Source organism: Anas platyrhynchos, chromosome 3 (assembly GCF_047663525.1).
Source record: "Anas platyrhynchos isolate ZD024472 breed Pekin duck chromosome 3, IASCAAS_PekinDuck_T2T, whole genome shotgun sequence".
NCBI classification, from domain to species: Eukaryota; Metazoa; Chordata; class Aves; order Anseriformes; family Anatidae; genus Anas; species Anas platyrhynchos.
This window is the reverse complement of record NC_092589.1, coordinates 17,016,044-17,032,155: the sequence shown is the minus strand read 5'-3', so window position 1 is coordinate 17,032,155 and position 16,112 is coordinate 17,016,044. Positions and strand designations below refer to the sequence as shown.

General features: G+C 34.9%; 1 long non-coding RNA gene across 2 annotated transcripts; it reads left to right on the top strand.

Moving 5' to 3' along the window:
* Positions 1-359: 359 nt before the first annotated feature.
* Positions 360-5,801, top strand: LOC110351427 (uncharacterized). 2 transcript variants are annotated; one of them, XR_002398878.4, is made up of 4 exons: positions 360-465; positions 2,985-3,063; positions 3,781-3,920; positions 4,033-5,801. It is a non-coding gene; the product is annotated as an uncharacterized lncRNA (long non-coding RNA). The 2 variants fall into 2 exon arrangements; XR_002398877.4 differs by having other exon boundaries at positions 4,028-5,801.
* Positions 5,802-16,112: the final 10,311 nt, after the last annotated feature.

Genomic DNA, 16,112 nt, shown 5'->3' with positions numbered 1-16,112 from the left:
GAATGCAATTTTCATTAATCAATTCATTAACTCATTTTTTTCATGGAAAGAAGGAAAAGTAAATGCCTACTTCTGTGACTTGAAATAATGATATAATCAAGGCTGCAACTCAGTAATAAAAGGTTGCAAATCACTGGACTCGATTTTGTTGCCATCAAAGTCAAAGGCAGCATGCAATGAAGGTAGGAGTTGGCTGTAAGAAAGCAGGAATTTTCTCTGCTGAGGCTGACTTGAAGTTAGCTCAATCAGTGTTTGAATGAGTGGGGAATTACAGCTTTCACAGGCACTTTGCATTGGCTGATCATTAAATGTCCTCAGAAGCAATTACAAGGACAGAATAAAGCAACAGCTGTAATGATCAGTGTTCTCTTTCATTGCCATTAATGCCATTACCTGCTTTACTAAACAACTTTTCCTAGAAGCTGTCAGTTATCTTAGCAAACGATCTCCAGCAATGGCAGAAAGGTTGGTTGGGCTAATAGGTATTTAATTCTACTATTCTCCACAATTCCAGAAATACTCGATATGGAACACAAGTGTTCTGAACTGAAATCTCCTTTCTACTTTGACCTCTAGAGCTGCTTTTGTAGCCTTTTTATTTTCTTCCTCTTTTACATTTAAACATTATCCATAGAAACCTGAATCATTCAAACCTGACTGTTAGCTAACCTCATAAAAATTTTCTTGGTAGCTCATTAGATTCTCTGCTCTTGAAAAATGTAAGTTAAGAACAATTGACTTGACAACTGACTTGATATGCATCAAGTCTCTGCATGTAGAGAAAGCCTTTGACAGAGTGGTGTGGAAAAAATTTGCTGATCCTATAAAGGTTCCTGTTATTTTCAGTTCTCTGTTCTTCGCTGGCAGAACAATGCCTGTTTGCTATTGATTCCAACTTGAATAATTATTTTAAGTATCCAGTGTCACTACTCTAGGTAATTCAAAGTTACATGCAAAGTTACATTATTATAAAAGATGAATGTACACTTTTTTTTTTTTTCTTCAAAATATAAATAACTATCCAGACCTTATCTCCATTGGACTACTTGGAAAAAATTTTGATCATTTTGACTTAAAACTAGGTAACTCTTTTTCATGATTGCACAGACCATTAGAAAAACTAGAGCTAGGGAATGAAGCTGCCTGTTTTTTTTTTTTTTTTTTTAGAAAATTTGTTTAAAAATATATTAAAACATCCTAATCACATCTCACTGTCTTTAAGCGCTGTGCATCATCCCTAAGTGGAAAGCCAATAGGCAAACTGGGGAATCTCCCTGTGATCAGTCTAAGGGAGCAGATGCCTTCATTTGGAAACATAGCAGGCAGAGGTTTTGTGTGCTTGACTGGAACACTGACTACAAGCATGAATGGCTGATAGAAAACCTTTAGGAATTCAGGAGGGAACATGTTGGCCTGTACTGTCTTTGTTGAATCTGGTTTTGAGCACTTGATATGCTTTGAAGCAAGTTAAATTAAGCATTCTGTCTTGAAGAGATATGTACAGAATTTTAGGGAAGGTAGATATAAGTCACTTTGAGACTACTGTGTAACAGGGCATCGTTTCCATCTCACAGAGCCAGTGGTAATGTTAATACATTCAGATTGAGGGTCATCAAAGGCCTCTTGGAAGTAGTTGAGATATAGTAACTTTACTGAGTTGCACAATTATAATATGTTCTTGGTCTTAGCAAATAATATTATTATTATTATTTTAATACTTTCAGTATTCTGTGTATGTATAGGGAATTTTGACTCTGGCATTAGCTGACCCTGTCACCCTTCAGAAAGATTATTAATTTGCCAAAGCTGCCTGAAGGCAGCTTTCATCTTTCTCTAGAGTTCTAAGTGAGTCAGATAGCTCAGGAAATGCCAGGAGAAAACTAGAAGAAAACACATAGATTGACATAGAAGAAAAGACGTGAAGGAATAAGTATAAAAATAGTAATGAGATCTGTAGCAGATCAGATTTATGAAATATATTTTCAAATTATACATAAAATTGAGCTATATAAATCTTAATTTGTGGATTTAGCACTCTCAGTATATTATAAACAAGTGTTCTTGTTCTTTCTTTAGTGATAATAAGATAGAGAAAAAAAAAGTAGTTTTTCTGTACCTCTAAACTGAACAGTTTAGCAGCTGGTCTGGGCTTGTTATTGTTAAGAGAGATAGCCTTATATAGCAGATCTGATTTGTGAAGCACAATGAAGTTTTGAACTCAGTTTATTGTTTGCTCCCAAATGAATTCTTGTCTGTTAGACAATACATCACTGACTGCAGTTTGCTGACACTCCTGTTCAGGATAATTTTCAGTTACAGGAAAAGTAGAGTACCTATCTTTCTGTGAGATGTGGTGACCCTTGCTACAACTTTTCCTGGCATGCCAGATCACATAACAAAATCCATTTCTTAGAAATTGTATGGGAAATATTCATCATTCATGTTGGTTTGTAAAACTCATGCTATGGAAGCTGTAAGATCATTTTGGAATAAGACCCATGGATAAAAACTATGCCAAGAAATTGTAGAAAGTCAAAGAATAGTTTTCCACCTGGCCCTAGAGATACTAAGTACCTTGTACATCTGCTGAGGAATACAGATTTTGTGAGCTGTCTTTAAATTCTCAGAAGGAAATTGTGTTCTTTTGTGATCTTATCAAACGTTTTTGTGGGCAGTATAACCAGATACTGAGTCTACATATCTCAGAGTATCCCAAATAATAAAAGTAGAGATTAAGTTATTTCTAAAAGCCTACATGAGACAACCCTTTTCCCTTCACCTACCCCTTACTAACCATGACATTTTCTGAAGCTAATAATCACATAAAGCACTATGATTTTCATGAAGCTGCTTGGAGATCTTTCTGCTGTTCATTATTACTAGTAACAATGCAGCATTAATAAAGCATTAATTCATTCATTAAGCATTTTTAAAGTCCATTGGTTAAGGAGGGATGAATTATATTTTCCTCTTTTTATTCACAGGAGAAAAAGCCTCTCGGACTCTGTGGTTTAAACCACTGAAACTTGCAGATACATTCCTTTCCTATACGTGAAGCTAATGGTTTGTGCTGTTTTAACCACCTAAAATTTAGACTGGCATTAGATGACTGACTTACTGATTATATTTTTATGATAGCATTTGAATCAGTCTGAATCAATTTCATATCTTGCTGTGCACTTTCCCAACTGCCACTAGTTAAATACTATGCCAATGCATATATATTCATTACTGCTTGTTTTATTTACTTTTATTTTTTTCTGTTTTACTTCATCTATCTGATCACACAAAGACCAAAAGCCTCGTTCTGTGGTGTGCACTGAGGCCGAATTAGTGAATAAACCCCTCTGAGAAGTGATATGCCTCTAAAAATATATCATCTTCATTTAACAAAATTTATTGTACTGTACATTTGCCCACAGCACTTTCAATATGGTTCTACTTGATGAGTATGCATTCATTATCTTATCATAAGTGTAGGTTCATGGATTTGAACCAGACAGAGCTGGTTTGTGAATTCATTGAAACGATACATTGAAGGAGAGGAAATGCTGCATAATAAAAAGAAACTGGTTGCAGCAATTATGACATTCTGGGAAGAGGCTTCTTGGTACATAATTGCCCTCGTCACTGGGAAAGGAAAGAAAATGGACTGCCCCAGGCTTTGATCAACTTTGAGGAATTGCTACTCTACAAGAAGATATATTGAAAAACATGGAATAAACATGTCCTAATAAAAGTCTATGATATTGTAAATCTGAGCATTTTTTTTCTTTTCAGTTTTAGTGACACAAAGATAATTAAGATAAAATCTACTCTTCTGGAAAAGTGCAGTGAGTAGGAAGTAGCAATGCAATTAATGATGCTGTGCAACACAGAACAAAGGATGACTATTCTGTGCTATCTGACCTCTGACAAAGGTAGGGCAATAATCATGTTAAGCTATATAATGTGTTTTTAGTATTAAAAATTATCAAAATGTTCCATATTTGGTATGCAGTATTTTAATTTGGTTTACTTTTTGAAGTTCAGCTGCCTACAGCAGAAATCATGAGGACCAGCAATGTGCTACAAAATCTGAGAAGGAGGCTGGCACCAAAGTTTAAAAATGCAGCCCTGAGTCACTTAAGCAGCATGCATACTTGTTACATCCTAAGTGATAAGGATTACAGCTCCTGCTTGCATGTTATCAGTAAGCCAGTGCAGGGTCTCAGGCTTGGTCTTACTAGCTTTCATCCCTAGTTGCCACTTCATGGGGCCCACCTGTATCTGCAATGCTACTTTGATGGCTTTTGGTGTGAAAATTGTTCAGACGTCCTATTTTCTGGTTGCATGTTTAACAGAGTCACTGCTGCTTAGCTCCCATTTGCCCTCCATGTGGCCTCTCCCCCATCACTCAGGGTTTTTCATCCAAGTGTTGCATTTGTCCTACCATCAATCTCTAGGACAAAATAAATAAACAAATCCCCAAACATTATGCATTCTTCATAACATGGCCAAAACCTGAGACTTACTGTAACTCTTCAGTCTAACGTGCTTGAATATTTAATGTACTTTAGAATTCTCTGTTAATTAATATTCCTTATATCACATATAGTAAATTTTGAGTTAAAGTTCATGTGTCATTAATTTACATTTGCTTTCTATAAACATTCAAAACCTTGAGTCAACTTCACATTGAGATTTGTAAAAGTTGATTTTTCAGTATGAAAGCTTGAATTTTATCAACTACAAGAAAAAGAAAAAAAAAGAAAAAAAAAGAAAAATAGTATGTGTCATTTTAGTTATTGTTTTAGTTATTTAGTTATATATTTTTAGTTTTATTAGGTAGGATGAAGTAATAATATTATATATATTAGGATAATAGTAGGATGAAGGAAAAAATCAATTTGCATAACTGCATATCAGCTATCTATGTGATTAGGAAAACACAAACTGTAAACTGACATCCTTCACAGATCACCAAAAGATAATGAACTTATTGTTAGCCAAGAGTCATTCACTGCAGAAACAAACAAACAAGAAAGTCTGAACAGCAAGTGCATTTGAAAAGTTCTGGAAGTCTTCATCACATAGTTTTCAGAAAGAGCTACAGGAAGAAACCCATACATATTTTGTGAAAAATTACAGAGAGCTATGTAATACATAAAAATATCTCTCAGTTTCTCCTAAATAAACACAATAAATTCACACTTTTCTTCCAACAGATCTGAATATCAGAGTAAGATAAATGCATTGCATCTTGTAGATTTGTATGATTAGTATACTTGCCCAAACATAAATGTCACTGTAAATAAATAAAAAATTAAATAATATATGATTTTTAAAATGGGCAAGGAAGCATTTTTTTTTTAATATCTTATTTTCCAGATCCAAAAAGTGATATTTCTGACCAGAATTGTTATACTTAGTTAATTTTTTCTGCATTTCTGTGGACAGCACTTGCTGTCTTTTGCCAGATTTTTTTCCCAATCCACAGAAGAGCTGGTTGAGGACCAAGGTAACTGTAGCTTACAAGATATTGTCTTGCTGAGGATAAAAAAAAAATTGCTGTAGCAAGCTGATCTGAATAGGGATTGGCTGTTCTGCTGAGATTTTCATTTATGTGTCTGAGCTAGTTATTCTCGTCTTTACTTTTGTAAAGTAAAGACCCTATGACCCTATGTTTTTTTACTTAAACATAGGGTCTCTGAGTGCTATTTTTGGTCTCTGTAAATGTCTCTTGCATGTCAATTATCCTATCTATAATTTACATAAAACGGTTTGTTATTGGTCCAGAATTTAACTCTGTGGCATTACTTTGTTGTTTCATGAGGTTAATTTTTCTTTTTATTTTGCTCATTTCTGTAAGGACAGACATTCCTTTTGTTAGTTAAGCACTTTTCTTGACTTCATACTTCAAATAAGTGGTCAACCAAACTCTCAAAATGTCACCTGGACTTTCTCCAAATTCTTCATAACTGCATTTTTTTCTATTGCTTCCACAGTATGGAAGGCTTAAGCACTTCCCTTAGGCTGGCACGAAGCTATAAAAGTACTTATAATGTGAAATGCCAAAGGTGAGCTAAAAGCTCCGTATCACGTTTCACCCTGATTTTGCCCTTATTTCAAGAAAATGCAGCAGTTCATACTTTTTCTTAGAATAGAATCATATAGATATCATTTAGATCATAATAGAATCATTTAGGTTGGAAAAGACCCTTAAGATCATCAAATGCTTTCTGGAGGTTTGGAAGCTCCTAGGAGGAAAAAAAAAAAAAAAAAGCTATATATATATTTGTTTGTTTGTGTGTGTGTGTGTGTGTTCAATGATATTCCATTCTTAGAGCTTGTGCTGAAAGCCTTTTTCTCATTTTCCATGTTTATCCCTTGGACAATAGTATCTAAATGATGTTTCAAATGATTGCCTTTCTCATAATGATAACTGTTTGCACTTCCATGATGATGAACACCCAGGATTCTTCTCACTGACCTCAGCAATGGTAGGGTTATTTAAGCATTATCTTTTCAAAATGATTCCATTTAGAAGCCTCAATATGGGTTTAAGACCTTGTCTTCAAGTACTTAGGCCTGAAATCTCTTGCAGTGCGAACAAAATAATTTTTGCTTACATTTCATGGATTCCTGGCAAGTCTGCTCTGTTAACCAATGTCTGGAGGATGTTTGTTTTGAACATGTGTTCTGTTAACAGAAGATGGAAATATCAAATTATTTTTGACAAATCTATGTAAGCCTAAGAGTTTTATTTATTTTATGTCTCTCTCTCTTTTTTTTTTTTTTTTAACATGTTCAAAACACCCTGTAGAAATGAATTAAATGAATTAGATTCTGATTCCACTCATTTCAGTACACCTAGACTCACATTCAGAAACAGGTTGAATAGGCATCTCAGCTGTAAATTATATGTATAAAAAGCAGTAGGACTTGAACCTCCTTAAAGAATCACCACTCAGATCTCCAAGGGTATATTGGCAACCAATCTTAATTACTTGTGCCAACCAAAATATGTTCAGATGAACTGCCTAGTGAAGTGTTTCTAGTAAATCTAATTCCAGAAAAAGTGACCTGAGATACCATCACTCATGGCATGAACGCTTCCAGTTCGTCATAGTTAGAAACCAAACGTATTAGTGCAAACCAAGTGCAGCGGCTTACAGGCTCTCACAGTAACCAAATTTTAGTGTGTGACAAATCAAAAACATTAGAAATCATGCTTTATGCCACTCATCTAGAATTGCAAGATTGTGTGAAAAATGTGTTTAGTTTCTTTACATGTAGAACTGATGAACAGGGCTTGAATGATCAGTTTTAACCAAAAGCTACCTCTAGAGATTGGAATTTGTCTTGCCTAGGTAACAGGCTAGCTGGCATATGCTATATGAGTTTTGTGAAAGCAATCTAGCTGCTTTGAAATTATACTTGTGATGAACTTGGAAGTAGAAGTTCTCTGCTTTTTCATGCTGCATCATCTCCTGCTACTGTTATATATCACTCTTTAGGTAATGTTCTCTATATGAAAATCAAGGAAGGCATAGATTTCTAACCCTCATCTACTGAATATATTTACAGACATTCACACATTGCTAGATGTGCCAGCTTTTTAGTCAAAAACTAATTCTAACTACTAGAAAGAAATACTTTATTGATGCCTATCAACTCCAGATTAACTATTTGAAACAATTTACTGCCATGAACTACCAAGTCCTATCAATTGAAAGTGTTTTTCATCCTGTTAATAAAGACTGAAACTGAGATGTGGAGTTGGGTCTTCTATGATTACACTGCTGTTGACACTACAAAGGACAGTACTACTTGGCAGATTATATAACATAGGTTGTTTCTACAAGATAACATACAGTATATTAGTATTTATTATTTCTCTCTGGTATTGTTTTGAGGCCCTGGGCAGAACTGCAAGGGGCTTCAAAAGCATTTTTTCAAAAACAGAAAAAAAAAAAAACTGTACACGAGGAGACAGTCTTCACAAAAGGAGAATCTGTGCACCAAGACTACTAAAATTGGTAGCAAATGCAAAAAGAATGTGAAGAGAACAAGAGTTGTACATATAATACATAAATCAGTTTTAAAATTCAAAAAGCAACAAGATATTCTGAGTACTTGCAGATTTCCAGTTCAGGTGAATGAACTTTCTAAAATCTGAAACATCATCTTTGCATTGCTTTAACACTGAATACATTTGATCGGTCCAGAAATATATGAGTTCTGAATCACCAATTTATTTTCCTAGAGATAATACAGTAATGTCTTATATGAGGAATATTGAGAAGCAGACAATATAGGAATGGGAACAATTATATTGGGTGCTATTCCAGAACTACACATTAGTCATATTATATCCATAGATACACAATTGTTGTTTTTGTAACAAGACCATTTAGATTAGATGCTATCCTTCTTAAAGTCTTGGAATCATAGAATCACAGAATATACAAAATTGGATCTTTGACCCACAAAGATCATTGAGTCCAACTCCTGGCTCCAAACAGGACCACCAAAAAAAATAAACCAGGTATTTGATAGCATTTTCTAAATACTTCCTTAACTCCAAAATGGTTGTTGCTGTGACCACTTCCCTGGGCAGCCCGACCACCCTCAATGAAGAACTTTTTCATAAGATGCAGTCTGAATTTCTCCTGTCTTCATCTCAGATATGACCATACAAAGTATTAGTTATGATTCTGATTGCTCCATATGTGCAGTATATACACAGACTAGTACTTTCCTTTTTCTTTCCTACTTTTCCATAACTATAGGTGATTGGCTGTAGACTGTGCCATACACAGTCAAAGGCTATTTTTGTTGCAGGTGGCATGGAAAATCAGAACCTGTTTGGATGTGAAGTTATGCCTATGCCATAAAACAATGGGGTTATGCCTATTTATACCTGAGAAGGCTCTGTCCCTAAATGTACAAATAGACATAATAATGGTGAAATGATGTGTTCAAATGTCACTAGTTAACATTCCTGTCCTAGCCACTGATTATACTGCTTGAAGAGCTCCAGGTACTTAATTCTGCCAAATGTTCCCTGAATGTTATTAACCACTGTTGTGGTCTAAAAGAGAGTACAAATATTCAAGTGAGAGAGAATTAAATAGAAAATACATTTCTCCTACTGCTGCTTGTGCACTTTGCATGAACCCAGACATTGTTCATTATAGGCTCTGACCTGGATCAGGACAATAAAAATACCTGTTTCAGCAGACTGAAGAGTCAGTAACAATGTATTTTCCCTTATATGTTATTTTTACTTGGCTTGTGCTCTTAATTAGCAATATATTCAATGGTGCCTTGACCATTAATATAGCAAAATTGTAACCAAAACAAATAAATCAATTTTTATGACCAAGTTAAAGGAAGCTTTTTTGGGTTGTGTGTTGTGTTTTAATTTTTGTAACAGAAGTCCTGGGCAACATCTGTGGATGTTTACAAGGAATTTTGTAAATCCATTACAAAAATGTAAAGGAAATTATGGTGCAAATCACCATCAAATTAATGTCACATTATCAATAGGTTCAGACCTCTCAAGAAAGCATACTTTATTTATAATGAACCAAATGAAGAGACACATTTCTTGTGGATGTTTCTTTCTGTAACTGTTTGATAGTTATTGTATTATCATCGTATTTTTCATGTTATTCTGCATTACTGTCTTCATCTTTGATTACAGTAGGTTGAGAGGGTTTCACATGACTGAACGCAGAATAATATTTAATCTGTTTATTCCGCATTTACATAAAATTTTACGTAAAAATGTCCTGTTTTCTTGTGCAATGATTTTAAGGAAGGAGGAAGGTTTAAAAGCCTGTTCAAGATTCAGTGTCCTGTTAGTTTCTCTATCATGTTGATGCATCTTTGCAATCTTCATGTGGTCAGATGCAATAAGAGCAACCACAAATATATATATACATAATATATGTATATATTACATATATAGCAGATTGTAACATGTATTTATTGTGTGTAGATATGCATGCATGCATGGTGTATATGGAGGAATTAGCATTAATTAAGGATGTAATATCAAGTTCCTCCAGCATCAAAAGTTAAGGTAGTTCCTCAGTTATTGACTAAATCACAGTGTACATTTTCAGTAGGATTTTCAGATGTTCTTGGAATCATTTTAAATCTACTCTCATGAAAGGTAATGGAGAAATTTCCAAAATCTCTCACGATCAACTATACACTTTTATATATTGTATGCACAAGCAACGTACAATAGTGGTTGAGAGCCACATTTTCCTTAAAAGATGAAATAAATTTTACACCACCGGAATGGCTCTAAGATTAAAACAAGCAAATGAACAAAATCCAACCCCTTTACGGCCTCAGGCTCCCACAAAATACTATAAATGTTCATGGCTAGACTATGACTTTGATTAACTCTTAGCAATGAGTAACTTCAGTTAGGTTGGTTGCAAACTCTAAACTTCTTAATAATGATGTCATTTCTCTGGAATGTATATATATATATATTTATATAAATCTTAAAAGAAATAAAGTGAAGCAATTGAAGAAATAAAGTGCAGCAAATTTGTGGGCCATCCTCACCACCAATATCAGTAAAATGAAAAAATTGGACATATACAACAGGAATGTCCAACTTGTCTGAACCTGTCAATCTGACTGACATCCTCTCAAAGAAAGTATCCACATTTTCAAAAGTGTTTTAGGTACCCCAGCTTCTGTATGGTGAATTTCAGACAGAGCTAGTGAAGGAAGGAGCATAATGGGCATCTGTGACCCAGCAAGCTGAAGAACAACAGAGATATGTCATCACAAGCATCACCAGCAAGAGAAGGTGGCTTGTCTCAGATACAAATGGATCTAATTTTTCTCTCCTGTAACGACATGAGAATTTTTCACATTGTTCAGCTTGCTAGCTCATGTGGAAAGGCTATCACCAAGGAACTGAATCAAAGGAATTATGAAAGTATAAATAAAAGGAAGGATCAGAATCCAGTTTTAATGTTTTCTTTTATATATAAAGATCCCTTTGAGGCCACTGAGTTAATTTCACAGTACAATATTAAGAATTTCTTAATCTATCATACAGTTCTTCATGATAGAAAAGAAAAGGTTGGTTCAGTTATGAGATCACAAGTCTGTTGCTGTGATTATTGTGATTCCCTTTTTCCCTATGGGGGTTGTACAAGTCCAAATCAATGAACCAAAATTGGTTCCAACACACCAATTTTGGTTCATTGATTTCCAGGCCAACATTCCTTTTATTTACTAGACAAAATCTCACAATCTCTCAGTAATATCTGTAACCCATTTTGTTTGAGCCAGTTTCAGAGTTTTAGTCTTCTTTTCATTCTTCTTCTCTTATCAGTAATTGTTTCAGGTAACTTATATTTTATAGCAGTCTCCTTCTCCCAGCTGAGCACATACATAAGGAGTATTTAATGCCTATACTTAACTGCAAGTCATAAAATATACTGAACTTGAATTTATTACAAACAAGAGCCTCTACTGTTTAGGCAGTATACATGTATACACATACATGCATATATACATATACACACGCTGGATATGTAGCCATGTCATGCTTTTATCATGACCCACCAGAAAAGCAGCAGAAAAGTAGTCTGCTGCTTACCAGAAGCTTTTATTAGGGATGTCACTGAGAGACTACCAAGCCTTGTGCAGCCTAATGACTGCTGTCCACTGCTGTTGTCTCACATGGGCAACAGTGGATTTTTTTCCATTACAATGTGGAATATAAAATTTCTACATTGTTAAAGAAAAAAAGTGGCAATTACTTGACCAGTTTGAATTTTAGTATGATGTTTTTCTCTTAAAACAAATAGTATTCCATTATAGCCACATGACAAATTTATTATTTATTTGAAAAAACGTTTTGTACATTATTCTGGGCTTTAACCTGGCTGCTTGTGCATCACCAGACTCTTTGCATGCCAGAGAGCATGAGAAGCAAAAATGTCCTTGACTTGGAGCAATCACTGCTTTGCAACATTGGTGCGTTATCAATAATATTCTCATCCTGAATCCGAATCATAGCACCATACAAGAAAATTAACTATATCCTAAAAAAAAAAAAAAAAGGACAACTGTATGTGAAAATATGTGTCCTTTCTTTTGTGGCCTCAATATTCTTATATAAAATGTGAGAGGCTATTAAAAAAAGAATAAGGCAACATAAGTGACCTCAAGTTCCGTTTCAAATCACTATATGTAACTGAATGAAGTTCCTAAATTTTATCTGTTTTAAAATCTCTCTCTTTTTATTCAAAACAACTTCAGGAGAATTGTGTATTCTGACTCAGTTAGTACTCTTAAGAAAATATAAAATTAATGAAATTCAAGAGATCTAACACTGATGAACTTTAAAACATGTATTTCAAAGGATGGGAGAAAGACACTGGAATCTGATATTTTAAATGTATTCATCTTTCTAAAAAGAAGTAAAAAGCCCAATTCATTGTACATTACTTTGACTTGTGAAGCAGGAATGCTATGGAAACTCCAAGAATTCCTTTTCTAATTGCTAAATTGCTGTGCTTAAGTTTTTGTTTTGTTTTGTTTTTTAACATCATGGCTTCAGATCTAATCAGGGAAAGAACACTTGCGTATAACCCAACATTTGAAAAAAAAATGTGTTATTGTTATGCTTATGAAAATGGATGTTTCAGGAGATAATGTGCATCTTCCACCTACTTCACTGGACATTTTTTTTTCCAATCCGTTCGTCCTACCATGCCTTTTTATTTTCTCATTCTGGCCTGAACCAAAGCTAACTGAAGTGAATTTAGTGACTTCCATAATTTCAGTGAACTCCAGGATGGGACCCTGAAGTTGGTGTTAATGAAGAACTATATGTCTGCTTGTACTTCATGAACAGCATTTGAGCCCTACATTGTAGGTATGCCTTGATTCTCAATATTCTGACTGATAATTTTACTGTCATTTATTGCACAGAACACCCCTGGCAAAGGCATTCTAAAAATATTTTTTATATAGCACAATAAAATGAGCTACTGAAATAAGCACAATGAAAGAAGTAAAAAAAGGAAAGAGAGAGTGCAAACTAGATTTATGAAAAGACAGGTGAAATAGAAATAAAAATAAGGGAGAAGAGATGACTATATGGTTAACAAGCTGCTGAGAATAAATGAGCTTTTAGAAAAGATTTGAAAGAGCACATTGATGTAGGGGAATGAATTGAAAATGGGAGCTCATTCCACAACAGACAGGCAAGAAGAGAAAGAGTGTGTGAAGTCAGCAAGGATGAGAGAATTAAAATTGCCTTTATGTTCTTGCTTTCTGCATCTCAACAAACAACATTCAGCAATCAAAGGTTAATAACCAGCAACTTGTCATAATTGTGCAGCTCTCCTCCCAGACTGGCACAGCAGCAGCAAGGCAAAACATTCATACTTGCCAGCTATGACATGCCTTGATAATTCCAAAGTAATACTGAGAAAGCTGGAATTAGATTAATAGAGACCGTAGCAAATGGAAGGAGTGATAAACAACCAGACCATAGACTATCACTGAAACCTGCCCAGAAAGAGTGACAAAAAAAACCCACAAAATACTCACTGCTGTTATACATACTCTGACAACATAGTTAAGGAGCTGTTAATATATGTGAGAAAGTGCTTACAAACATTGAATTTCTTCAGAGAATTTTTTTCATACTGTATGTTCCTCAAAACTGTATCACTGTGTTTTCCCAATGCTAGTATGTTTCACAGAACCACAGAATCACAGACTGGCTGAAGTTGGAAAGGACCTTTGGAGGTCATCCAGTCCACTCTCCCGCTTAAGCAGGACCGCCTAAAACATGTTGCTCAAGACCATGTCCCGACTGATTTTGAGTATCTCTAAGGAGGGCAACTCCACATTCTAATCAGCCTGTTCCAGTGCTAGGTCATTCTCACAGTAAAATTCTTGATGTTCAGACAAAACCTCTTCAGTTTTGTTTTCTACCCATTGCTTCTTGTCTTGTCACTGGGCAACACTGAAAAGAGCCTGGCTCTTCACTCATCTTTGCATCCTCCCTTCAGGTATTTATAGACATTGAGGAGATCCTTCCCAGAGCCTTCTCTACTGTAGGCTAAGCAGCCCCAGCTCTCTCAGCTTTTCTCATGAGAGACACTCTAGTCCCTTTATTGTCTTAGTGTCCCTCTGTTGGAGTCAAGAGAGACATGTACAGTATGTACATGTACAGTATGTACATGTCTCTCTTGTACTGGGGGGTCCAAAACCAGACACAGCACTCCAGGTATAGCCTCATCAATGCTGAGTAGATGGGAAACATCACCTACCCTGACCTGATGGCAATACTTTGGATAATGCAGCCCTCCACTAGCTTTCTTTGTGGAAAAGACACATCATTGGCTCAATTTGCCATTGTTATCATTTTAGCAAAGTAAGGACAAAGGTGATTCCAGTCTGTTTCATGTGCCATCAACAGAACTGCCATACACTTGTTCATTACAGAATAATTATTAATGTTAGTAATATCTGAAACAGAAAGAACACAGCTTGATGCTTCTGATATAGACTTTGTTGACCTTGTTATGAATGGTATAACAAATATCGGAAGAGGTGTTCAGAGTGTTTAAGCTACATACATCTTATAAGAAAATCAGTAATGGAACATAAATGTTATTAAGTTGCTATTTTCAATGTTGCTCTTCTCATCTTAATAATATTTTAACAGTTGAAATGTATGGTGAAAAAAGCAAGCAAACATGGTGAGCAAAAACAACTGAACTGATAAAGACACAGTGTACACACACAGTACAGCAAACACAGGATGTAGATCATGTAGTTTTTGAAGAAGGAGAAAAATAACCTAAGTATCATTGTGCTTCAGCTCTCTTTTCAAGATTTCTGGGTAGCTATTGGATTGTTTAGGGCAGGATAAAATCTCCATATTACTCATTAATTGTGCAGAACAAGTCATATAAGTCTCAGTTTAAATTAGGTCCTGTTAGAAAGATGTACCGCTTCTAAAAGTTAAATACAAGATTTTATTTTATTTTTTTGTAAATAACTTCTTTTAATATGTTAAATGGGTTTCAAAAACTCTCAATATGGTATTTTATTTTCCCTTGTAACGAACATATTTATTTTCCTTCCTCGTATTAAGCTCTGATTTTCTTGATGCAGTGATGAATTCTCTGGATTGTTGCCTTACAAATAGTTTTAAAAGAACAGAATAAGCAGATCTTTATAGCAGAATTATTTTCTAAGCCAGAAGTATTATTTCTGAGACCCCATTAAGACATCAATAGGGGCACAGTAGCTCAAGAGTCAAACACTGACAGTGCAATAAAGATAAGATGCTTGTTTTTGTTTGTTTGTTTGTTTTTCCTGTCTTCCTAAAGGAAGGTTAGTATAAAATATCAGATCTTGTAGGAATTCCCCAGTCTGGTCCTGCCAGGAGAAAGGAGAAAAGCTGTGCAGCAAGAGTCATTCTTACACAATCTGTCTTCACAAAATCTTCATTCTTTTGTACCCCACCAGAGTGCAGCTACCATTCCCAATGTCTTGCCTCCAGGTCTAGGAGACACAACAAAGTGTGATCAAGTGTGATCCCTGTCTGTGAGACTGAAGGACAATTATTTAATATCTTCACTTATGCATCTAGTTAGTCAGTTGTAGAAGTCTTCATACCTGCCCACTGTTGAGGCCAAGAGTTAGATTTTTTTTTTTTTTTTTGAATAGTAGCAAAAATTTGTTATTCCTTAGCACTAAAAAAGACAGAAAATAGTCCTTGCACAACTAGTGTCATGGGTAAAGCCTGCACTGGCTGAAACAGAGCCAAGATTTCATTCTTTATGCCATTGTAACAGAAAATTGAAAAAGGACACAGTCTTAACCACTGACAATTTGAGTCCACCCATAAGAAAACATGGACAGTTATTCATGTAACTGGCATAGACAGGCAGGTAAAAAGGAATGATGAGCCTAAAGGAGTACAATTTTTCATGCAGAGTTTTATTCAGAGCCAAGTAAACTTGGATGTTTATATATATTTTATATGGACCATAATATTTGATCACAAAATTTCCCTTTTAACCAGATCATGCTAATTCAGTACAGAGGATGTTAAA